Source organism: Pinus tabuliformis, chromosome 2_1 (assembly GCF_031772625.1).
Source record: "Pinus tabuliformis cultivar Carrire ecotype Pingquan chromosome 2_1, CPIR1, whole genome shotgun sequence".
Taxonomy (NCBI): domain Eukaryota; kingdom Viridiplantae; phylum Streptophyta; class Pinopsida; order Pinales; family Pinaceae; genus Pinus; species Pinus tabuliformis.
In genome coordinates, this window is record NC_142299.1 from 529,169,684 (window position 1) to 529,196,764 (window position 27,081).

The 27,081-nt window shown below is 34.7% G+C and overlaps 1 pseudogene; it reads right to left on the reverse strand.

Moving 5' to 3' along the window:
• Window positions 1-637: 637 nt before the first annotated feature.
• On the reverse strand, window positions 638-19,127 carry LOC149201311 (putative serine/threonine-protein kinase WNK11 pseudogene; annotated as a pseudogene).
• Between the last annotated feature and the right edge of the window lie 7,954 nt (window positions 19,128-27,081).

Sequence of the window (27,081 nt, forward strand, 5' to 3'; positions counted from 1 at the left end):
CCAAACTCAGGACTTCATACACCCCAAACTCTCAAGAAATTTTTCGTGGAATGAGAAAAGATCCAGTCTTTCCTATGAGCTCATCTCCTGCTCTGCCATTATGCCAAGTAGGGAACAAAGGGAGTGGTCGAACATCCAGTAAAAGATTAGAGTCAAACAGATGGTGTAAATTGTTAGCCAAAGGATCCCTTCTGCATTTGACCCCCCTCCCTGGTCAATGTAGCATTAAAATCACTAGCCATAATCAAAGATCTAACCTTGAGAATATCACAATCTTCTAAGTGCTTCCAAAAGGTATTCCTTTCTTTGTATGGAGCATATAAATTCAAAAAAAGTAGGCGACCAGGATAACCCTGAATATATCCAGTCAAGAAGATACCTATGAAAAAAATAGATGCAGACAAAGTTTCCCATCTGGGATCCTAGAGGGTAGCCATGCCTCTCGACAGTCCACATGAATCGACTGCTACCATGTACCAATTTAGAAATATGTTATGAAAATATAAGAAAGCCCTATGAGAGAAGACCATAGTTTCTTGAAGAAAAATCACAAAAGGGCGAATAGAACAAAATATCTATTTGAGGGATAAGAGTTTGGAGTGATCCCCCAGGACACACATATTCAGAGAGAAACAATTCATCCCGCTGTCAACAGATCAGGCGTGTTATCTCCAAGGGCCCGAGGGTATGTAGTAGCAATGGGAATGTCATGAAGTCCATCAAATTCAAAGAAATAGAGGGATTTTGTCGACGAACCAGTTTTGAGATGGCGGAATCCCTTCCCACCCCTCCTGTGAACAATGATATTGTGAGTAGAATTGGGACTGATAGAAAAGGAGGAAATGTGGGACAAGCCTTTTTGAATGGATAAAGCTGCGATATCTATGATTGGGTTGACCATAAGGAAATCAATCTTGCTTCCAACAGAGTTGTGAGGGGGGAGTTCTGAGGTGGGCCTCGCTAGGGGGAGAGGAGGTCATATGTGGGGAGTGTGAAAGTTCTGTGGGAAGAGGGTGAAAGGAAGAAGGAGAAGTGAGTGGAAAATGTGGGATGGGAAAGGTATCCAAGGTCTGAGAGCTATTGTTGAAATATAATTTCAACTGCAACAATTTTTTTTTACCTTTGCGATGTGATGAGATCGCAGATCGCAGATCGCATATCGCATGTGTGCTTGGATCCTCTGTTTTATTCACTTGATTTCCCCGATTGCGATGGTGCGATGCGATCCGATCGCATATCACAGATCGCAAGTTTCACCCTACGCGCGTTATGCACCTGTCTCTTGCAATGCGATATGTTTTAGCGATGCGATATTATCGCACATCGCTGATCGCTCATCTCTCAACTTGTCTCAGCCTCCCGACAGCCTTCTGCGATGCGATCCAATTGAAGTCAATGATGAAGTACAAGCCTGCACCAAATGAATTTTACGTGAAGTAAAAGTTTCACTTACCGCCAGTAAATGTCAGTAAAACAGTAAATGCAATTTACTGTGGGTTGGTAAGTTTTGGTGAAGTTTTTAATTTTATTTCAGCGGGAGTATGGGCTCAAGTAATAGTTTGTAGAACCATTTATTTTTTATTATTTCCTTTACGGAGCATGGTAAATGAAAACCTAAAGTAAGTTTTTCTTGTTGTCATATATATATGTAATATTTGTGTGTGTTGAAGAGGGATAGAGAGAGAAGAGGTAAGAACGCAACAATGCGTATTAAAATATACACAGCAGTGTAAATTGAATTGTAATGCACAACAGTGCATCTGTAACACACAGCAGCGAGTGAATGTAAAAGAAAGCCGCAACAGTGAAATAGAATACACAGCAGACACAACAGTCTGAATCTTTTGTTTTGTAAATCCCTCTGTGAGAGAGGAAGATCATATTTTGTAACAACAGTTGCTTTTATTAATGAATAGAAATTTTTTGTGTGTGAAAACTCTGTCCCCTACAAATAATTTTTTTAAAGTTTCTGCTGTGATAAGATCCTGTGTTTCAAACAGAGTATTGTTCTCTGTTCTGTGATTTTGTTTTTGGAATTTTACCAGAAAAATTCCCAACAGTGGTATCAGAGCGTTGTTCTCTGATCTTTTGAGTTTGAAATCACCTGAAATTTCCAACAACTGATATCAGAGCTTGTACAGACTCTTTGAAGGTGTCAAAGAAGCTGAAGGAAGGATTCTTACTGCAGCAAATTCTCCAGCAAAGTGAAGTCTCAGGCAAAAGAATCCAAGGTATTTCTCTTAAATACTTGACTGTATTTTGAAGCATAGTTAAGTAGTGCAAGAATGGCTGGCATCAGCACCAGCGATAACATGGATATGTAGCTCCCATTATTTGATGGTAAAAACTATGACTATTGGGCAATAACAATGAAAGCCTTGTTTGCTTCCCAAGACTTATGGGAAATAGTTGAAGATGGTTTTGAACAACCAGCGGATGAGAATGAGTTTAATGGATTAACTTAGGGAGAGAAGGATCTGTTGAAGAGCTACAAGAAGAAGGGCTCAAAATGCCTCTTCTTCTTGTATCAAGCAGTGCATGCAAGCATGTTTCCAAGGTTAGCAGCAGCTAAGACATCCAAAGAAGCATGGCAAACTCTTAAAACAGCCTATCAAGGCATGGAGAAAGTGAAGACAGCAAAGCTACAGTAGCTGAGGAAAGATTTTGAGAATCTGAACATGAAGGAATCAGAAAATATTGACTCATTATTCACTCAAGTAATTGGCCTGGTCACACAAATAAGATCTCATGGAGAGATACTTGAAGAAAGGAGGATTGTGGAGAAACTATTGAGGTGCCTACCCTCAAGGTTCCATGTGATTGTCACCACCATAGAAGAGACAAAGGATCTCTCAAACTTTTCAGTTGATGAGCTTCATGCATCACTGATCACACATGAGCAGAGGTTGAGTAGAAATGAAAACTCATCTCTAGAGCAAGCCTTCAAGACCCAGATGTCTTTTGGAAGAGGAAGAGGTCAAGGCAGAGGAAATAAGAGAGGAAGAGGCAGAAGCCAGAACAGAGGTGGAAGGAACAGTCCAGCGAATGCTCAAGGAAGAGGCAACAATCCAAATCAGAACCAAGGTCAAAGCAACAGCCAACAAGGAGGACAACATCATGCTCAAGGACAAAGGTATGAAAAACCCAATGTCCAATGTTATTATTGTAAAAAATATGGGCATTATGCCAGTGAATGTAGGAAGAAGCAGCATGATGTGAATAATAGATCTAATGCAAATATTACTAGAGAAAATGTCAGCCAAGATAATATTTTGTTAGCTTGCAATATGGTTGAATTAAATAGTGAAGATATATGGTTTCTAGACTTCGGTTGCAGCAACCATATGACAGGAAACATAGCTTTGTTTTTTGCTTTAGATCAAAGTGTGAAGTCACAAGTCACACTTGGGACTGATAGCAAAATTTCTGTTATGGGTAAAGGAGAAGTTAAAATATTTACAAAGCAAGGTGAAAGGAAAACCATAGCAGATGTCTATTATGTTCCTGGAATGAGATGTAACCTCTTGAGTATTGGACAGCTTGTTCAAAATGGTTACAATGTTTTTTTTGAAAATGATGTATGCACCATCATGGATAGAGCACCCAGCAAGCGATTCATTGCTGAAGTGAGGATGACGAGGAACAGGATGTTCCCTCTCAGAATAAGAGCAGAATTGAAAAATAAAGAAGAAATTGAAGCAGTTACCCAAGAGGCTTTCCAAAGCCAACCAAAAGATGAAAATTGGTTGTGGCACTTGAGATATGGACATCTCAACTTTGGAGGTCTTAACTTGTTGAACAGAAAAGGAATGGTAAGAGGATTACCATTGATAGAGAAACCTGACAACCTTTGTGAAGGTTGCATATTGGGAAAACAACACAGAGAAAGTTTTCCATCAGGGAAAAGCATAAGGGCAAAAGCACCCTTAGAGATTGTCCACTCAGACTTACGTGGACCACTGCAAACTCCATCATTAGCAGGTAGCCAATGTTTCCTAACATTCATTGATGACTTTACAAGAAAAACTTGGGTTTATTTTCTTAAAAACAAAAGTGAAGTGTTTGAAAATTTTAGAAATTTCAAAGCACTTGTGGAAAACCAAAGCAGGCTGCGCATCAAAGTCTTGAGAACAGACAGAGGAGGTGAGTATATCTCCAAAGAATTCCTACGGTTTTGCAGGGAAAATGGAATTCACAAGCAATTTACAGCAAGGTACACCCCACAGCAAAATGGAGTTGCTGAAAGGAAGAACAGGACCATCATGGATATGGCGAGGAGCATGCTAAAGGCAAAGCATCTGTCAAATGATTATTGGGCTGAAGCTGTAAATTGTGCAGTTTACATTTTGAATAGGTGTCCTACAAAAGCTGTAATGAAAAAAGTGCCAGAAGAAGCATGGAGTGGGAGAAAGAAAGGAGTCACCCACGTGAAAATTTTTGAATGTGTGGCTTATGCACACATTCCAGATTAGCTAAGGAAGAAGTTGGATAGCAAAGGGGAAAAATGTATCTTCATTGGATACAGTGAGGAATCCAAAGCTTACAAGTTGTATATCCCATCTACCAAGAAGTTTTTTGTGAGCAGAGATGTTCAGTTTATTGAGGAGGAAGCTTGGGATGGAAGCATAGAGAAAACAATTAATGTTAAAAATTGTTTGTCTCATGATGAAGATGATGAGGAGATGGTAGAAATACATCCCCAAACAACAACGCCAACACAAGGACAACAAGGAACACCCTTGAGGATAAATGAGAGTGCTTCTCCAAGCACACCACAAGGAGGAAATTCAAGTGCATCTTCAAGCACTTGCACACCAAGTGAAAGAAGTAAGAAGTTTAGAAATTTAAGTGATATTTATGATGAAGGAATGAATTCATTGTTTGCCTTGTATTGTCATGTTGATGACCCTATTCATTTCGAAGAAGCAATTAAAGATAAGAAATGGATAGAAGCTATGGATGAGGAGATGAAAGCCATAGAAAGAAACAAGACATGGGATTTGGTTGAGCTACCAAAAGGTAAAGAAGTCATTGGAGTTAAATAGGTCTATAAGACCAAGTGCAATGCTGAGGGCAAAATTGAAAGACACAAGGCAAGGCTGGTTGTCAAGGGATACAAGCAGCAGTATTGGAGAGACTATGAGGAAACTTTCACACCGGTTGCAAGAATGGAAACCATGAGAGCAGTGTTGTCCATAGCAGCACAAAACAAGTAGAAGGTTTACCAAATGGATGTGAAGTCGGCATTCCTAAATGGAGTATTAAAGGAGGAGGTTTACATTGAACAACCTCTAGGCTATGAGAAAAAATGCCAAGAACACAAAGTTTGCAGATTGAAGAAAACTCTTTATGGGCTGAAACAAGCACCAAGAGCGTGGTACAGTAGGATAGACTCTTATCTACTGGAAAATGAATTTGACAAATGTGAGGGAGAACCCACTGTCTACATCAAAGAAAATGATGGTAAAATTTTAATTGTTGTGCTATATGTTGATGATGTGATTTTTACAGGTAATGATGACTACCTCATTGAAAACTTCAAATTAGTCATGAAAGAGGAATTTGAGATGACTGACATGGGTTTGCTGAGATACTTCTTAGGAATAGAAGTAGATCAAAATGAAAATGGAATTTTTATCTCTCAAGCAAGATATGTAAATGAAGTGTTGAGCAGGTTTAATATGCAAGAGTGCAAAGCAGCAATCACTCCCACAGTAATGGGATTAAAACTCAGCAAAGAGGACAACAGCAAGGATTTTGATCCTAGCTTATATAAGAGCATAGTTGGCAGCCTTATGTATTTAACTGCAACGAGGCCTGACATAATGTTTGTTGTTAGTTTGATTTCCAGATTCATGGAGAGCCCAAAAGAGGCACACTGACAGGCAAAAAAAAGAATTCTGAGGTATGTCAAAGGTACAAAAGGATTTGGCATTTTGTATACTTTTTTCAGAAAAATCAGATTTGGTTGGCTACATCGATAGCGATTGGGCTGGAAGTGGAGATGATCAGAAAAGCACTTCTGGTTATGTTTTTCACATGGATTCAGGAGCCATTTCATGGGCTTCCAAGAAACAGCCAATTGTGGCATTGTCTACAGCAGAAGCAGAGTACGTGGCAGCTACAACAGCAGCGTGTCAAGCGGTTTGGATGAGGAGACTGTTAAGAAGTCTATGCCAAGAGCAGGCTACAACAACGGTGATTTTTTGTGACAATAGCTCAGCTATTGCGTTGTCCAAGAATTCTGTGTTTCACAAGCGAATGAAACACATTGATACAAGGTTTCACTACATCAGAGAATTGGTGAACAACGGAGAAATTGTTCTACAACATTGCACTCAGGAACAGGTTGCAGACATTCTGACAAAGCCATTGGACCAGAAAATCTTTGAATTTTTGAGGAAATGTCTGGGTATGATTGATAACCCAGCAGTTGAAATTAAAGGGGAGTGTTGAAATATAATTTCAACTGCAACAAATTTTTTTAACCTTTGCGATGCGATGAGATTGCAGATTGCATATCGCATGTGTGCTTGGATCCTCCGTTTTGTTCACTTGATTTCCCTGATTGCGATGGTGCGATGCGATCCGATCGCATATCGCAAGTTTCACCGTACACGCGTTATACACCTGTCTCTTGCAATGTGATATGTTTTAGTAATGTGATATTATCGCACATCGCTGATCGCTCATCTCTCAACTTGTTTCGGCCTCCCGACAGCGTTCTGCGATGCGATCCAATTGAAGTCAACGATGAAGTACAAGCCTGCATCAAATGAATTTTACGTGAAGTAAAAGTTTCACTTACCACCAATAAATGTCAGTAAAACAGTAAATGCAATTTACTGTGGGTTGGTAAGTTTTGGTGAAGTTTTTAATTTTATTTCAGCGGGAGTATGGGCTCAAGTAATAGTTGGTAAAACCATTTAATTTTTATTATTTCCTTTACGGAGCATGGTAAATAAAAACCTGAAGTAAGTTTTTCTTGTTGTCATATATATATGTAATATTTTTGTGTGTTGAAGAGGGATAGAGAGAGAAGAGGGAAGAACGCAACAGCGCGTATGAAAATATACACAGCAGTGTAAATTGAATTGTAATGCACAACAGTGCATCTGTAACACACAACAGCGAGTGAATGTAAAAGAAAGCCGCAGCAGTGAAATAGAATACACAACAGACACAGCAGTCTGAATCTTTTGTTTTGTAAATCCCTTTGTGAGAGAGGAAGATCATATTTTGTAACAGCAGTTGCTTTTATTAATGAATAGAAATCTTTTGTGTGTGAAAACTTTGTCTCCTGCAAATAATTTTTTTAAAGTTTCCGCTATGATAAAATCTTGTGTTTCAAACAGAGTATTGTTCTCTGTTATGTGATTTGTTTTTGGAATTTTACCAGAAAAATTCCCAACAGTGGTATCAGAGCGTTGTTCTCTGGTCTTTTGAGTTTGAAATCACCTGAAATTTCCAACAACTATATGGCAAAGTTATAGATACCAGGGGAGGTGGTAGTGGAGCAAGACGGAAGGGGGAGGTAGGGTGGCAGAGGGCGAAGGAGAAATCCAAAGCGTAGAAGTAATAAACGGTGGCACAAGAGAGGGTGGGCTGGGCCGTGAGAAATCTAAAGTGTAGAAGTAATAGACAGTGGCACAAGAGGGAGCGACACCATACCAAGTAACGGAGTTGAGATCTTCCGAGGAGACGAAACAGGGTCCAGAGAATGACGTGGAGATATGGCGGGGGAGGAGGTAGAAATCTCATAGAAAACAGGGAGATTTTTCAGAAGAAAAGTCAATACTTGTAGTCGGCAGAGCGTTGAGCTTGTCAGCAGTGGTGTGCGCACGTCGCTGTCAGTCTTGGTGTTGATTGTTCCAACCATGATGTAGTCTACGAGGACAATTTTCAAGTAGATGCCCCGAATGGTGGCATAAGAGGCACTAGAAAGGTAAGCACCAATAGTCCAGACATTGTCTATGAACAGCCTGATCCCAAGCCAAATCAGTTTGTCCTGGAAGGCCACTAGAGAATCCTAATTCGACCAGGATCTAAGCCACACATTTTTCTTTGACATTTTGGATTAACATAAATGAAACGACCGATAGTGTTTCAAATCTCAGATAATACTCTGCGTCAAATACTCTAAGGGTAAACCCGAGAGTTTCACCCAAACAAAATTGTTCTTCAAAGTATCCCGCAATGGATTAAACCCACATACCAATTGTGTAGAAATAAGAAAATGCAACCCTGAACCTAAGGAAGCCGCCTTATCTTCTCTAGATCATCCTGATGTGAAAAATGAAAGCTAAACCATGCATTCATAAGCTTGCTCACCTTCAGCAGGTAACCGATAATAGGAGCCCATTTGGTATGTACCCACGGTTGCATGTCTTGTTCCTGAATATTAGCGAAAAACCATCTACTGACCAACACTCTCTTTTGCAAATTTGTGATTCTATCCCACATCACATCGTAGCTGAAGCTCAATAGCTTAATCTCAGATGCATGATTGATGGCCTTACCGCAAGATCGTCGCCCCTTCTGATGCCCACCCTTGTGAAGTGTATGGTCAGAATTCACAATTGTCGCATGTGAGCCACATGTTCGACATGCATCAAAAGAGAGTAAGGCCAGTTGATACAAAAGTTTATGCAAATGCCCTCGAGGGTCCATCAAGGAGATGTGCGCATTCAGCATCAAGGGTGGCTTGGATAAAAGCCTAGTGTGAGGACACATCGACATCCACAGTAGCAATGAAATCTGCCATGTGGGCCATGAGCAGAAACAGGGGGAGTTGAAGGTACTGTCCAGTCGGATAGGAAAGGAGGGCGGAAATATAATCCAATGTCGGAGTAACAAAATGCTGAAAAGATGGAAATAACAGTATGGGTGACGTGAGATGAAGTTATACCAAAGCAATAAACTCCGAGAGAAGGGACAAGACCATTGCCCGAGACAGACCGACACAGAGACCCCCGACTAAAGTGCATGGCAATCATAAATGCATAAAAACCCCAACGATAGAAATAACTAGAGTAAAAATCCACCACTTACCAGAAGTAGGCAATGTGGAAGAACGAATATAAACAGAGTATATATAAGGGAAAATGTACACGTCCACCGTTCGAAGGTACATATCCGATACATGATCCCACCAACCCCAAGTCAGTGTAATATAATATTCGATGGCACAGTCGAAAGGACAGAAAGGTGTATCGATCAACAATAAAGTCCACCAGCTCAATTTAAAATTGATGCCAATGAATCTACCACCCCTGAGACGTAGTGGAGTTAAGTTTGCCAGGGACGAAATCGTAAAAATAGATCAATGGTCAGCACTGAAGATCCAGTGGCTAGAAAAAACTCAAATTTTCCCTGGCAAAAGTAATGCAGTGGAAGACACCGGTAAGGAGATCTACCACCCCAGAGCCACAAGCACCACTGGTGCAGCACACCCAAACCAATGGAACCAAATAAAAACATAGATAACACAGTAGCAGTAGTAGAGCCCAGAGCAGTAGAGAAGCTGAAATCCAGTCCAAAATAACAGGCCTGAGACAAAGTGGAGATGTGACCATGCAATCATTGATTGAGCAAATACCAAGAGAAAAAAGACCAGCAATAGTAATAACACCAACACCCCAAACGCGTCCACCATCTATGGCAACTTCTGGAGCTTAAATCTTTACATAGACGCGAGATAATAAACGAAGGAATCCATTTCTTCCAAAGATAATAGAGTTTCGACTGGTCCCGAGGAATCCCAGTCTCAATGTCCACCTCCGATTTAAAAACCTTAAGGCGGCCTTTCCAAGCAGACATGTGGTCTCCTACGCAGAGTCCAATAGTGTTCAATGACAATTAAATAAAGGATATAGAGTGTGGCAAGTAATAACAGACAAATATGAAAAATCTCCAATGCAGGGGCATTAAACATCTCAAGATATTTGTGTGAAGACTAGCACTACTACCCCCTTTAAAACGAGTATGCTACAGCGCTTTGTGCAACACAAAAAAACCTTCTAACCACAACCTAAAACAGGGAGGATATACGCCACCTCAGAGCCAACGCAACACACCTATTACAAGCTTTTTCAAGAGAATGCCTCCACCTCCCAATTGTTTTAATTGGGAAAAGTAAGTGATAATTTTAAATAATAATAAAAAATTTATTAATAATTATATATATATAGATATATATATATAACATATTTTAAATTAATTTTAAATTAATATAATATTTAAAAATATATAAAAATTTAATATAATAAGAATTTCTTTATAAATTTTTGTTAAATGAGAACTTTTATCTACAATTAATTAGATAAAAAGTTTATATATATCAAATTTTTTTTGGATTTAAGTTTATACTTATTGAATTTTATTAAAAAAACAACAACAATAATTAATTGCTCATATAATGAATAGATAGCACATTCATTTTTTGATACATATATATTCTCTACATTTAAGTAATATAGTTTTTTAGATCGACAAAATACAAATAATATTTTAAAATATTTCTAATACAATTTTTTTTATATATTAAAAAAGAATTGAATAGCGGCAATGTCATTACTCTTGTTTTTTTGCAAATTGCCATGGTATAGCTTTTATTATTTATTGTGTAAGAATAACATAGGATATATAAAAATAAAATGGGAACATGCAGAAAACATACCTGTCGATCTGTGACCACAGAAATCGCTGAGTCAGTTCTCGGGAAAAAATATTTAGTTCGATAAGAGGCAGAGCACCCTGAGGATGTGAATAACATATGTGTTGGGTTTGACCGAGAAATACCAGCTACGCATAAATATCTGTTTCGATAATTATGGGGACTGAATATTCCATAACCAAAAGAGCATTGACACATTGAGAGTAATTAGTTGATTATGAGCTTTTCCAACTTGCTGGATTATTTTGTTTTTGATGATTGGTGACAAATTACCGTGCCTTTAAAGTGGCTTATTGAATTATTTGGGTTGATGAACTAAATAGATGACATCAGTTTACCTGCGAGATCAAAATAGTTTTCTCAAGCATATGATTCTTTTTATAAAATTTTTAAAGTTATTTAATTTATAGAATATAATATTAATTTAAGTTTTTTAATTTATAAAATTTGAGTTATTCATTTAAGAATATATTTTAAATAATTGTGGAAAAATTAAATTTATCTATTAGTTAGACTGTAATTATTTTGTCTATTAGTTAAATTGTTATTTTATTTAGATAAAAAAATGTAATTATTAAAAAAAATAAAATTTTAATAAAATTGAAATTATTTATTTACATTTTTATATATTTTAATAGTCAGTTGTTGCAATGGAGGTGGGTCTCTTATCTTACAAATAAAAGAGTTTCATACATCACTTTGGCGTCAGGCTTGATTGTGATTATAAAAAATTAAATTATTATTTTATCATATTAATAAGTTATTAGAATCTCTTAGATGTTATATGAATACAATGGAAAAACACAATTTCAAAGTGGAAAAAACAAGAAATATTGGAAGAATATATCATTAATGTTGATGTGAAAACTCTTTTTATTCTGTGTAGGTTAAAATACTAGTTGTCATATTTTTTTCGAAGTTAATTTGTATTTTACCCTTTTGTTAAGATAAGGTATGGTATAACTTATATGTATTGATGGATATGAATAAGTCATTTAATCTTGTAACATTTTTTTTGAATATTGAAATTTAATGATATAGAAAGTGAGATTTCACATTAATTTAGGGCTTTGATCAAATTTTTTTCATGATCTAGGTCGATTTGGAATTGGGTGAAATCCCTCGAGATATTTTTCCACGTTTCACCAATTGTATATCATGATAAAACTATACTAGTGCATAATTTTTTTGTGATATTCTCATATGTTTGTAGTTAGGAAAGAAGGTTTGGCTACAACAATATTAGTTTACAATAGTGTAGATGTTGGATGGAGTGGATGTATTACCCTCTCCAATTCTAAATGTGGGCACTCAATCAAATTGAATGCAAACACATAACCAACTTTGCATCAAATCAAAATAGGTGATATGGCTTAACATTATAAGAATGTTAAAGTATGCAATGGGATAATGAGTGTAGAGGGACCATTCAAGGACCTTAAGGAAATTAGAAAATAAAATCCACTTGGAGATTAAGCTACACAACTAATAATAAGGTTGAATCTCTAACAATGTATCTAGGGATCACTTCCTTCAAGGATATAGAGTAGTGTGGTGTGGTGACTGTTGGAGACTCTCATTATCATAAGACCATTAAGCCAAGGAAGAGCTCCCTTCATCCCCACTTACACTTGCATCTTTCAATGATAATGTTACTCCTCCAAGCCCTTGATCAAGCTCATTGCTTTTAGATTAAGAAAATATACAACTCTCACATTGATCAACTAGCCTACATATAGGGTATTTTTTCATCTTATTGACACAAGTTCTCTTCATTTCATTTTTTTAGTGTATGTTTTCTTGATACCCAAGAATTTCCCATCTCATTGGAGCTTTCATAACCTAAATGAACATTTTTCAAACTAGAAATTCATTCCTTAACATCACAACCACTCAATGCAATGATAGTTTCCTCATACATTGCAACTTTCATCCCCTTTTCCTAACGCCATTTCAAAACCAAGAGAAAGTGAGGATGCTTTCCACTTAAACTAGGAGGAAATATGAGGAACAAAGACATCCCCCACTAGCACAATGCCCAAAGAGCGCTTAGTCAACACATCCAACCCAGAAATCTAGTCAACCAACCAACAAGCCTAGATATTACGGGGCATGGTTCCCTTCAAGATGAAGCCAACTAATTAACTCAACTAGGAAACACAATATTTTAGGGGTGCTACCCCATTAGGGGCCCAACCTTCAACCAACTAACTCAACTAGGCAATCCAATGTTTGAGATGTGATACCCTGTTGGGGGCCTAACCTTCTAGGGGCACATACATTATTATATTATTTAATTGTGTGAGTTACATAGGAAGGCATCTCTTTCTATCATGGAGTTTGTGCATATCCATTTTATATTATTTTGTAACTCTGAGTGGCATACATACCTAGATTAAGGTTTTTGAATTGGAGACTTTGTAAGCCAATAAGAAGGTCTATTAGATTCATTAATAAATCAAGGAAGTTTTTTTTATCTTCTCCATGTCTTATCTACTTTTTTTATCAACTTCGGCTTCATATTGTGAGTTATTTATCTCTTGGATTGAATGTAGTCTTGTCTTATGGACTATTTCTCTTGCTCTTGTTTGCAGGTATCTATTTCTAATCAATTGAAGCCATTGATTATGGTGCATGTGAATATTTCTTCCATTTTAATGGCCTAGGGACATTAATCTATCCATTCATTTATATGTTCCACATGATTTCTTTAGGGGATTCACATCAACAATTGAAGATTATTCAGTGTTCCTTAGGGCAATGCAATTCAAAACTTACCATGGAAACTTAGCATGGTGTTGTCAAGAAACAAGAACACCTCTACCTAAACATTGTTAAACATGATTTGGCTCCCAAAAGATTAGGAAAAAGAGGCTAAGTACAATGTTCTGGATATTTTTTATATGTAAGACCTTCTTGTTTGTCTAATTGACTTTGTAGATCTCTCTCCTAAAGTTCTTGCCATAAATGCTTTCAACCATCAATCTCTGGAAGGCTCTCAAGGAAAACTAATCATTACCAATGTTGAAGATGTGAAATATAAGTTAATTTAATTTACTATTTTGTAGAATTATATTTCAACAAATTTGTGGGAAAGGTAATTCAATCTATTTTGATAATAGAGAATCACATGTTGTCAAATTAAACCTTCTACTTTTAGTATGGTTAAGAAATGTATTTTGATTTGATAAATAAAATCATAATTCAATTTATAAGAAAAGGAAAAAAATAGTTACCACACATGATTTATTTATTTAAATGATGTGTAGATATACTTTGATTTATTTAAGATAATAGAAGTCAAAGACATCAAAAGTTTCTCTAGGATTAATGACAATTAACAAGGAAACATTCACTATAAAGGAATACATATAATAAACCAATATATCATATTTTATTAGTTTCCATTAGAATATATTAATTCCAAATTTCATATCACAAATACATGAGAGCAAATACCTTTTCTTTTTTTCCAATTTTTTTTAAGTTGCTTCAATTGTTTTTATGTTCGTATTTTTTTTATATTCTTATAAGATATGCATGCATTGGTATTAAAAATTTATGATTTAGAAAAGAAAATGATATTCTCAACTAAGATGAATTAATTTTTATTTTTAAATAATATATATTAAAATTTAAAAAATATTTATATAAATTTTGAAGAAAAAATATAAATACAATTATTAATCTTATAAAAAAAATTGTTTTGATGTTATTTAAAATTTTATAAAACAAACTATTGTGAGTGACAAGTTTCTAAGTTTCTAAATCCTATGTGTATATAGGGAAAATAAAATGTTTTGATAATTATAGTAAAAATAAATACTTTTATTATATTATTCAAAATTTTATTAAAATAATAATTATTATAATAAAATTTTATTAATAATAATAAATTAAGAAATGAAATTTTTAATTGGAAAAAAAATAAATAAAAAAATCAACTGAGTGAATAAATAAATTATAAATACATATAGAGTAAATAATATATATCCACTTCCTATCTGATCACAAAATATTATCCACTTCATATCTAAGCACAAAATATAATATATGGCACATATATTTCTGGAACAAATTTAATATTTTAATAAATTATATATTTAAATCTATAGCATAAAAATATCGGCAAATATGCATATTCCATCAGAGGAAAAGCAATCACACATTCAAAGCTATTCTTTTGTTATGGATTTTTCCAATTTGGTTTGATAACGGGTGACAATGCGTTGAATGTGGATTGTTGGTAATAAGTTTTAATAAGTTAGTGTATTAATGGGTATTTATTGAGAATAAAGTTATATTTTTATAATATTATTTAAAAATAAAATAATTATTTATATTTTTGTAATTTTTAAAATAGTTTTTTTTATAAATTTTATTAAAAAATTATTATATGTGGGTGGTTTTTGGTTTTTAAATAATTACATATTTAATTTTATCACACGTTAAATATTAATAGTTTCTAGATATTATAGGAATATAATTTGTTAGAAAAACATATTTTTAAATTTAAAAAATTAAGGAATATTGAAAGAAATTATTATTAATGTTGACGTAAAACAACTATATTTATTCTTTATAGATTGAACAAGATGTTAATTATCAAACTAGTTATCATATGTTTTTCATAGTTAATTTGTATTTTCCAGTTATGTTATTGTACATTTTGATATACAGAGTTTGTTGAGATAGATATGATATAACTTCCATGTATTGATGGGTATGAATAAGTCATTTAATCTTGTAACAATAATTATTATTATTGAAATACAATTATATCAATTTTTTTCATATGATTTAAGTCAATTTGGAATTGGGTGGAACCCATATAGACATTTTTACAATGTTAATGAATATAAGATTAATATAGAACTCATGCATGAAACTTTTGTGAGATCCTTATTTGATTTGTAGTTGTAAAAAATGTTTGGCTACAACAATATTAGTTTAGTGTAGCATGAATGTCATGATCTTGGATGGAGTAAATGTATTTCCCCCCTCCAAATCTAAGTCGAGACACTTCATTGAGTCAAAATATGTGATGTAACTTCACATTATAAGACTATGAGGCATGTAGGGAGGATAATGAGTGTAGAGGGACCATTTCAAGGACCTTAAGGAAATCATAAAATAAAATTTTCTTGAGGATTAGATCATGAGATTAATAATGAGTTTGAAGTTTTAGCAATGTATCTAGAGAAAAAAATTAAAATTGTCAATCTAATTTGAAATCATCTAAAAAGTTAAATGAAAAAATATTAGGTATAAAAGCATGTATGATGTTATTTAATCAATGTATAAAATTTAAAATATCCATTCTCAACACAACTAAGCCCTAGATGGGTTGCATATAGATGGAGGAAACAAATGTATATTTTAATTTCAAAATATGTTCATAAAATACAAATTCGAGCCCATTTCATTAAAAAATTTGCAAAAGATACACTTTAAATATGAATAATTTATGATGTAAAAGTTATCCAATTGAAAAACCAAAGATGTTTCCATGATATTTTATCATGTAAAAATTATCAATTTGAAAAACAAAACATGTTCCTTTTCTTTGCAATTGGTATGCATGTTTGTGATACAAGGGGGGCTATCACAACTAATTTAGAATGTATTTATTTTATTAATATGCTTGAAAAGTAAATATAGATGGTGTTCTATGTTGTTAAAGAAAAAGGTTACATTTACATTCATTTAGAATAGAAACAAAAGATAAACTTAGAATTACTAGCAATTTATAATTTTTTAAATTTACCATATATCAAAGAACAAAGCTAATGGTTAGATTCTAATCATTGAATAGTAACAAAAGGATAAATATTACCCTTATTAGAAACTTATAATTTTTTAAATTTACCATATAACAAAAAACAAAGACATGGAATCTAGTGGCTATACAAAATGAGCAAATTGCAAAAGATGCATTTTGAATGTGGAAATTTCATAATATGAATTTGTTAAAACTAAACTATGTTTCCATCCTTTAAACGTGAGGGTAGGTATATGGTTCATATATGTATAGGGGCATATGACAATTTATTAATGGAAAGACAATTGATTTAAAAGTGTATATCATTATATGGTTGTGATATGTAGAGGGGCATATGAAAATTAATTAGGCCAAAGACAATTTAAAATGGAGTTAGATATATGGTTGTGATATGTACGGGGACATATAACAATCAATAAAACAAATTGCAAATGATTGTAAAATCTTTATCTTATAAATATGCTTGAAAAGCATATATGGTTGTCTTATGTTATTATGAAAAGGGAAAGATTATCAATTACAAATAACTCATAATTTTATATATGTATTGCACAACTAGAATCTAATTAAAAATAATTTTGTAAATGTATTAAACAACTAGAATCTAATTAAAAAGAGTATTTGGAAATTCAACTGAAATTCTAATAATTGTGGAGACAAAATGAGCACATAGTAAGTCTAACCATGTCCAAAAAAAACATTTCTTTAAAACATAAAGATTATTTTAATATACACTAGTGGTTGTAAGTAAAGGTAAAACAATCATGTAACATGTGTTTGCAATATGGAGTTCCAGTGGGCAATTGGAATCATTGAGTTCTTTTTCACTTCTTAAAATTTGTTTTGTATGTTAACTTTTACTCTTAAATGACATCTAACACTTTACACCACAAATCTATGAGATTCTTACACTACATACAAACCACATAGCCCCAGTTTAGGGTTTCTACTAAATGTTTCATATTAGGTGGTTGAAGTAGCTTAGCCTTTCCTACATATCTGAAAATTTTAAGTTTGGATTATGCCTTGATTCTAGACAAGGGATTCACTTTTCAAATGCATAATTATAATGTTGAATTAGATTACATTATATAGGTATTTGACCTTCTAATTTACAAGATTTTCAGTAATTTTCTAAAAATTATACAAAATCAATATTTAAAAAAATTATCTTCTAAACAAAACATACAATACTTTAATTGAAATTTTTTCATTTTATAATAAATTATTTTACCAATAAATCAATTTCAAAATTATTTAATGTTAATAAATTTAATACCCAAACTAATATATAGAAAATATTTTCCCATATTACAAAAATTTCCGAAAATATAAAAACTCAAAAAATAAACGCCGCTCACCATTCAAATGGCAACTAAATATAATAACTTTTCTTAACTTTCCAAATTACAAAATCTAAAAAATATCAAAATAATATGACCACATAACTCCATGTATATATATATAGCTACATAACCCATATATATATATATATACAAATTTCCACTAAATATAATAACTTTTATAACTTCCTAATTCTAAAATCTAGAAAATATCAAAATAATCTGGCCAAATAACCCACTATAAATCTATACATATATAATATCATTTATCTCTCTTTCCAAATTGCAAGATCTAAAACACATCAAAATAATGTGGCCAAATAGCTCGTTATAGTTTATACACATTTAATACCATTTATCTGACTGATTGTGTTATAGTTATCTATAGCAATATTTGATGCGACTATAACAACATTTTCTTCACATCAAGTATTAAAAAAAGTGGGCAGATCTCAAAAATAAATTGGCAAAATAAACGGGCAGAAATCCATAAGTCCTGTTTAGTGAAACAACCTGACTTGTACTCCTTTAAAAATGGGTCCATCAGAAGCTCTGCAGCAGAAGCCCTCACTGGTGCTGCAGCCAGGCATTTTTCAATAAACTGTCTCATTTCTTGATTTGTAACCTTTTCTAATGCTGCAGGCCTTATATCAGAACTCACCTTCTTATAAATTTGAGCAACGCTACGGCACTCACTATAAGGAATTTCCAAAGTAACCATCTCCAGCAAGCACATGCCGAAGGAATAAATATCTACAAGCTCATTATAATCCTCATCATATAATTCTGGAGCCATGAATTCTGGAGTACCGAGGACAGTGTGTGCACAACGATCATTTACCAGGGTAGTGGCAAGACCCAGATCCCCAATCTTCAGAACGCCTCTATTGCCATTCACAAAAACATTGCTGCAATTCAAATCTCTGTGAATTACGCAAGGCTCATGATTATGAAGATAATGCAATCCTCCCAGTATCTGAAGTGCCCAGTTCTTCAAAGCCTTCATTGAGACATGACGGTGCTTCTGGCGGTACTCTCTCAGAGACGAGGTACAGACCTCAGTAATGAAATTCACATGACTTGTCTTTCTATCCAGCCATGCATTATAGAGCATAATTATGTTTTTGTTCCTCAGAGATTTCAACAGACGGACTTCTGCATAGATCCAAGCAACCTCAATACCCTCTTCTTGATCAAAAGCTCGGTATACCTTCTTCATAGCACCACGGCCCAGCAAATCTTCATAGCGACCATACCTCCCAGTGGGATCCAGTTCCACAAAGGGCTCCATGTCGTTATCACAGGTGTCATATTCTACACCAGGCATTTCTCCACCTGCTATAAAGGAAATGAAACCCTAACCCCGGAATTCCAAATTAGGTTCCTCTTTCTAATTTGAATTTAATAAACAGAAACCCTTGCAGGGCTATAGGAAGACGCAGAAAGGGAGATTTTCCCTAAATTCGGAAGACGAACAGACAACAAAGACAGAAGACTTTGCCTCCTTTGGGATTACTGCAGACGCTAACAGCATTTTCGCTCCAGAGATACTGAAAAAACAGAGTCGCCAGATTCAGAAAGCCACCCAATAAATTTAAGTGTAAAACTTAAAATTGCCCAGCAATCTTAAATCAAACCAGGAAATCCAAAACCCTAACTCTACAGACAAACAAATTCTCTCCGCAGAAGAGAAGTCTCATAAAACTATTTTGATAAACAGAATCCTCACAAAATAAAACTGTGATCAAAACCATTGCAGTGCACAGAGTTCAAATTTCACTGATAAAGGAAAAAAACCTTATAAAAATAAATAGGACAATCTAGAAAACATACCGGTCTATCTGTAACCACAGAAATCGCTCAGAGTCCGTCCTCGTAAACCGGGCAAAAGATAGTTGGGTCGAGAACATGGAGAGCAACCTGAGGATGGAGAGCAACTAGAGGTTGTGTTTGACCGAGAAATAGTAATGCGACCGAGAAATAGCAGCTACGCATTGAGATATATTATCGGGACTGAATATTTCATAACTGAAAAGGCAGTCACACGTTCAGAGTAATTCGTTGGTTATGAGCTTTCCCAACTCCCTAGATTGTTTTGCTTTTTTGCTAGGTGGGTGATAAGTTTTTTATTTTAATTGAATTATATATATATATATATATATATATATATATATATATATATATATATGAGATAAATTAGCTGTTTTCCAAGGTGTGAAGATACATCGAAGGTATGGAAGATTTGAAAATTTTGGTTTTTATCATTTGAGTTACTTCATAATTGTTTTTAGTTTTCCATGTAATTAGTGGGAAACAATTTATGCGAGCTATGCTATTAATTCGACAATATTTAAGTTGATACTTACAATTTTCTTTAGTTAAAAATAATAGTGAAAGTTTATGAAATTTTATTGCAAATGAGAAAGGATATTTAATGGTTTCCTTTTATAAATGCTATCCACACTTCTTTGCCTTTATTCTATCTAAAATGATTTTTTCCTTAGCATTAGTGCATCATTTATTTTTTCGATAAATAGCAACAAGAGTTAAACTCCGGAGAGTCCATTGTTTCATTGTGTTCATGGAAAGATGCATCTAAGATTATCTTGTTCTTATGGCATAGGTTAAATTTCCTATTTAGAAGGTTCAAAAAATTTATTAATGCTATATTGTCATTGTAATGAACTATCAAGGTTATGCAAACATAAAACATAGAGCTTTGTATGGATGTTTATGGTGGAAAACAGTTATTGGTAAAATTGTCAATAATTTTTTTCACAAAATTTTGCCAAAAAAATTGTATTTTAAAATTTTATACAAATATTAATAAAATAATATTTTAATAAATAATAATGGCAATATTTGTGAAATTTTCCCTGCACTAAAATTTTCCACGGAAGAAGAAATTGTAAAAAATTTCTCGAATAATATTTGCAAAACTTTAAGGAGTTCGTTTTTTCATCTCTGTAAACGTTAGGAAAGTAAGTGTAAACTTTCTTAATTTTATACGCTGTCACCTTCAGTGTATAAAACTGCATTAGCTCAGTACAATTGTCACCTTTATACGCTGGCACCTGTCAACAAGATACAACGTTCGCAGAAAGCGATTTTCTGTTTTGGTTTACCGTGAAACCAAACCACAATTGAAATAAATATTTCCAACCTCGCCTTATCTTTTTTACAACAATGTCTAACACCACACTTGTCATCAAATTTACTACTTTGTGAATTAACTGACTGCGTGTACATCCAGATTTCATCAAATTTACTACTTTGTGAATTCACTGACTGCGTGTACATCCAGATTTTAATTCTTCTTCTGGTACCTTCGCAGTGAAGCAAAACATAAATCGGGAAGGAGAGAATACTATAAAAACTTCTTCTGGTACAAGTCCGAACAAAGAAACTACTCTGGTAGAGAAGAGTTGGCCTCACATTGGGTAGAGAAGAGTGAGGAAGCGAATCCGAACAAAGAAACTACTCTGGTTTCTTGTTATTGTAATCTAACCTAGTTGATGGAGGAGAGCAAGAAAGGGATGACGATAACAATGGGGGATTTGCTAGAGAGCTGCATATCACCACACCTAGAGATGTTTGTTGTCAATCAGACATTCAGTTCGGCCGGCAATTCGGACTCTGTGTGGGACAAGATTCTTCCCCACCTTCTTGCACGGATGGATTCGACTTTAGAAATCTGTTCCAAGAAAGAGTTGTATTTCGCTCTATGTCATCCCAATTGGATCGACGACAGAACCAAGGTAATGCTATATTTCTTTGTCTGAATCTCTTTCAATCTCAAGTATTACAGGGTGGGAAATTATAGATGGGAGAAGTCAAACGTCTTTCAATTTCGCCAAAATAAATGGATAAAATTTACGAATATACAAGAATGCCTATGTGCGTGCATACCCCGGTAATCTCAGATTCTCAGGCTGTGTTATGTGCGTGCATACGCCAGTAATCTCAGATTCTCACGATGCCTTGCTAATATAAACTTTCCCTTCGGCATGGCCAAACTGTCTATTTTTATCTTCGCAAATTCAATTTCAAAAAACAGTGGCAGTGTTCGGACAGAGCCAGTGATTGCCCAAGTAAACGGAGAGAATGGACCCGGGCTTCTGAGAATACAAGCAGTGAAAGCAAGGGTCCGAATTATCTTGGGAATGGTTCAAACTTTTATACTGTGGAAAGTGAAAATTAGGCCAGTCCATATGTATAAAAGCTCAATTTTTAGAGATTTCGGTGGTCGTGGTAATTAATAATAATTGAATGATTTTTATTTGGATTATGATTTTAAATTTATAAATTTAAACATGTTGTATTTTAATTATTAAAAAATTCAAATTATATAATATTAATATTAATATTTTATTTATTCAAAAATATTTTGTTAGATTCGTTTTTAATAGAAATGTAATACCTATAAAAAAAAATTTTAAATCACTGGCACCACATGAAAAAATACCTTCGGTTAACTGAAATATATATGATTCAAGAATTTATATACCTTCGGTTAGGTTAACTATTCAAGAATTTATATACCTTCGGTTAGGTTAACTGAGATATATATGATTCAAGAATTTATATAGTTTCATAGATAATCCAGTTCCACCTAAAGTTGACTGGGAATTGAACTGTTGGAATATTAATTCCAACTGCATGCGGACGTGGACATGGCAGCAGGAAAACAACACCCAAACCGCTCAGCAAAACCGCCTTTCATTTCGGACCGCTTTTACGTGAAAGTTGTTTTCGTATGATCGAGCCCGATGCAATAAAATTTGGGCACGTGTTCCTCCATATACGTCAGCATACGTAATATTTCTGAGGTAAAGTTCAACATTAAAGTGGCTCCCATATTTTTGTCCACCTCCGATCATCTTCAAAGATCTCCACCGTCCATCAGTGAAACCTGCACACCTGCATACGAGAATACATTAAAAACATTGCGTGGAGTGAAACAAGTTTGGGTTGACCGCACATTTTGTTATTAATCCAATTAATAAAAATGTCATAGTGGTAGGTAGAATTCTTAAGTTTTTTTACTGCACGTAAAACTTAATGTGTTTGCTTTGAGAGTCGTAGTTTTTTTTATATGACTTTTGTTTTAGGGTTAATATATTTTATAACGAGCTAAAATGAAAAATGCTCGTGGGTTGTAATGTTATTTTTACACATGCCTTGACCATTGTAAAAAAAAATGGAGGAGCAGCGAGAAACCATGTATTTTAAGCAGGGAGAGGTATTTTAAGCAGGGAGAGGTTGCACAGCAGTGCATGGTGTTAAAGAAAAGGATCGAAAACTAAGACTTGTGAATAATGCAGGGAGCATAACGCACAGCAGTGCGAAGTTGAAAAGGAAGAAAAGATTAAGAAGAGAGCATATAAATTCTGGGAGCTGAAGTTTTGTTTGTAATCTGCAGAAGCACATAAGAAGTTGAAAAGGAAGAAAAGATTAAGAAGAGAGCATATAAATTCTGGGAGCTGAAGTTTTGTTTGTAATCTGCAGAAGCACATAATTTTTATTTTAACCAAGCATATGTAAAAACATTGGTTTTTACAGCAGTATGAGTAAAATAGTTTTACAGTAGTATATGTAAAATGGTTTTCACATCAGTGAATGTAAAAAGGGGTTTTACAAGAGTAAACCCAGCATAGTAAATTCTCAGGTGGAGACAGAGGTTTTGTTTTGTTTGCTGAATGTTTTTTTTATGTTTTTCACAGCAGTGAATGTAAAAAGGGGTTTTACAGCAGTAAACCCAGCATAGTAAATTCTCAAGTGGAGACAGAGCTTTTGTTTTGTTTGCTGAATGTTTTTTTTATGTTTTTCACAGCAGTGAATGTAAAAAGGGGTTTTACAGCAGTAAACCCAGCATAGTAAATTCTCAAGTGGAGACAGAGCTTTTGTTTTGCTTGCTGAATGTTTTTTTTTGTGGTGAATCCCTCTCAGTAAAAGAGGAAGAAATATGTATTAGGCATTATGTTTTTAATGAATACAAGTCATTTTCTGGGTATGTAATACTCTGTTCTGAGAATTTTTATTTAAGCTTCCCTGTGCAAAAGATCCTGTGGAGAGGAAACAGAGCATTGCCTCTGTGGAGTTTATTTTGTTGTTTTTCTTGGTATTTTCCCATGAAAAATACCCAACAGTGGTATCAGAGCTGGTCCAGGCTCTTTGATGGTGACAGAGCAGGTCCAGGCTCTTTGAAGTATCAAAGAAGCTGAAGGAAAGACTCTTGTTGCAGCAGCAGTAAAACTTCTCCAGCAGTGTGAAGTCTCAGGCAAAAGAACCCAGGTATTCCTCAAAATTTTTTTACTGTGTTGCTGTTGAAGAAACAGTGAGTCATTTTAAAAACACAGTCAGGGATTTTAAAAATAGTTAAGAATGACAAGGTCAAAGAAGAAAGCCTCCAATCCTCCTAAGGCTGTGTCTCCCTCTTCTATTAAAATAGAGGACAATCTATTTGAAAGCATTCTATTTTAGGCTTCAAAGTTTAATGGAAATTTTGATATGTGGGAAATAAAAATGAGGGTTGTCTTACAGTCTGAAGGGATTGAAATCAGGAAATCAGTGATTGATGATAGCAAGAGGGATAAAGAATCCAAGGAGTAGAATGCAAAGGCAGCAAAGACTATCTTGGATGGACTGCCTAATTCTGTGAAGAAGAATCTAGGAAAATATACATTAGCAAAGGATATATGGGACAGACTGCATGACCTTCATGCAAAGAGAGCACTGACCATGACCATCAGTGAAGAAGAAAATATTGAACCCATCATAGAAGCTGAAAATGAGAATGTTGACCTCATCAAGCTTCAAGTAAAAGAAAGGGATGAAGAGCTTGCCAAGCTTAAGAAGGAACTTGATCAATGCAAGAGGAAGCATCATGATGAAGTCATATCCATGACAAATCAGCTGAATGTAGCAAAGAAGCAGGAAGACGCCTTGTCAAGTCAACTTGAACAAAGGCATAAGAGAGTGAACAAGCTTGTAGAAGAGATTGGACAGTACAAGGTAGAGGTCTCCTGCCTTAAGTCTGAAATACAAGAAGCCAGGAAGCAGGCACAAGGAGCTGAAAAGAAAATGGAGAGCAGTCAAGCAGAAATCTCCAAAATGAAGACAGATATTATCTCCCTCAAAATAGTAGCAGTTGAAGCTACTCGTAGCAAGGAAGAAACTGGGGAACAACTTACAAAGAAAAATAATGAATGTGAAAGATTGGAAGAAGAAATAGTCCTCCTCAGGAAAAAGGTTGAAGGAATGAACAAAATCATGAAGAGCTCTCAAGCATTGGATGACATGCTCAGCTATCACAGATCCCCATCTGATAAATCAGGACTTGGGTATGTAGGTGAACCCTCAAACAAGAATGAAAATTCTTTAAGCAAATGAGATGTGAAGAAGCCAGAAAGAAATTGTGATGCTCCTAGTTTCAGCAAAGGCAAGGAGAAAAATGAAGGCTGCAATAGAAGAAATCTTGCTCCAAGCAGAAAACCAGCTCCAAGAAGAAATGTAGCTGATGTCAAAGAGGCAAGATGCAATGGTTATCATCAAAGGATCTCAAGGCAGCAAGGCTTCAGAACTACATCAAGGAAACCTCCATCTCCCAGGTACCAAAGTTCATTTTTTGGTTATTGTTATGCTTGTTCAAACTTTGGTCATATGGCAAAAAACTGTAGAGCATTTCATGGAGATAGATGTTGTGGTCCCCGACAATCTCCAAGAAATAATTTCACAAGAAGAAATCATGAATTCTTATTCATGAATAAAGTTGAATGCTTCAAGTGTCATAACATTGGGCATATGGCACGTGATTGTGACTTAAGATGGGCTCCTATGCAAGCTAGACCCACACAAAAGAAGAAAGTTACACAAGTATGGAGAAGGAAAGAAATACAGTCTGAAAGCCCCTTGAGCTCCCTAGTTGATCTAAGTCTCTTTTGAGAAAACCTTGCTGAAAGAAGATAAAGCATACACTAAAGGGGAGCTTGTAAATTTTTTTTGCTGAACTGTATTAACAGTCACTCTTTGATGAAGACCTTTTCATAAGGGAAAGATATGAAGTTAAATCTGCCATAGAAGCAGAGAAGAAAAGTATGCAAAGCAAGAAGACCCTCACAACAGTGGGAAGACAGAACATAAAACAACAGTTTGGAATTATTTTTGGAGCACATGCATTGAAATGCATAGCAATGGAATGTAGTTTTCCTTTTATGTAATATGAGAGAATATACTCACAGCAGAGTGAGTATAATACACAGCAGATGGAAATGTTTTGTATTGGGAATGAAAATGCAAAGTAGTGAGAAGAAAATGAGAAGAAGGCAAAACGTAGCAGAGCGTAAATGCCCAGTCGCTGAGAATGCAATGAAATTTTTCACACAGTAGTGAAAAATGTAATATTTTTTTGTATGCAATGCAACATGCACAGAAATGGCTAAAGAAAAACAGGGACATCGTATATTTTTAATGCACATGGGATGAATGAGAATGTGTATGGCAGCAGAAAAACGAAAGGAATTGCACAGCAGTGCATTGTGTAAATAAAAAAAAATGAAGACGAAGACTGTGTGAAGCAAGGGTGTAAAAAGGAACAGGGGCAGCCACAGTGCAAATTGCAGAGGCAACGCAGCAGCAAATAAAAACCCAGGGATGACAGAGTCTATGGTTATGGGTATGGACAGCAGTGCATAAGAAAAGGCAGCAGCGTGATGGCAAGAAGGAGAAGCACAGTAGTGCGAAGAAAATGAAACCAGAACTAAGAGAGAATGAAGAAATGTGTTCTTACACAGCAATGCAAATAAGAAAATGCAGCAACATGAAGTTTTTGTTGAAGAAATGAAAGGTAATGGACAACAGCAGATGTAAAAGAAATTTTTTCTTTACAGCAGTAAATGTAAGTATAGTGAATGTGTTGTTCATTGAATTGAAATGCAACTTATGCAACAGTAGTGAATGTAAGAAATGTTTACACACATCAGTGTAAATTTGTAAGGTGGGACAGAGTAATTGTTCCAGAAAAGACATAGTATTCTGTCTTTGAAGAATGCACAACAATGCAGAGTTTGCAAAGAAATGTAAGTGAAGTGCAACAACACAACAACAAGTGTAGACACAGCAGTGTGGGGTAGACGCAACAAAGAAGATGGCACAACAGTGCAGCAGAGAATATGCAGCAGCATAAAAAAACAATGTAATGAGTATGCACAACAGTGCAATGAATGTTTTGTTTTGAAACTGCATCTAAAGCAGTGTTTGGCAGTAATCCCTCCGTGAGAGGA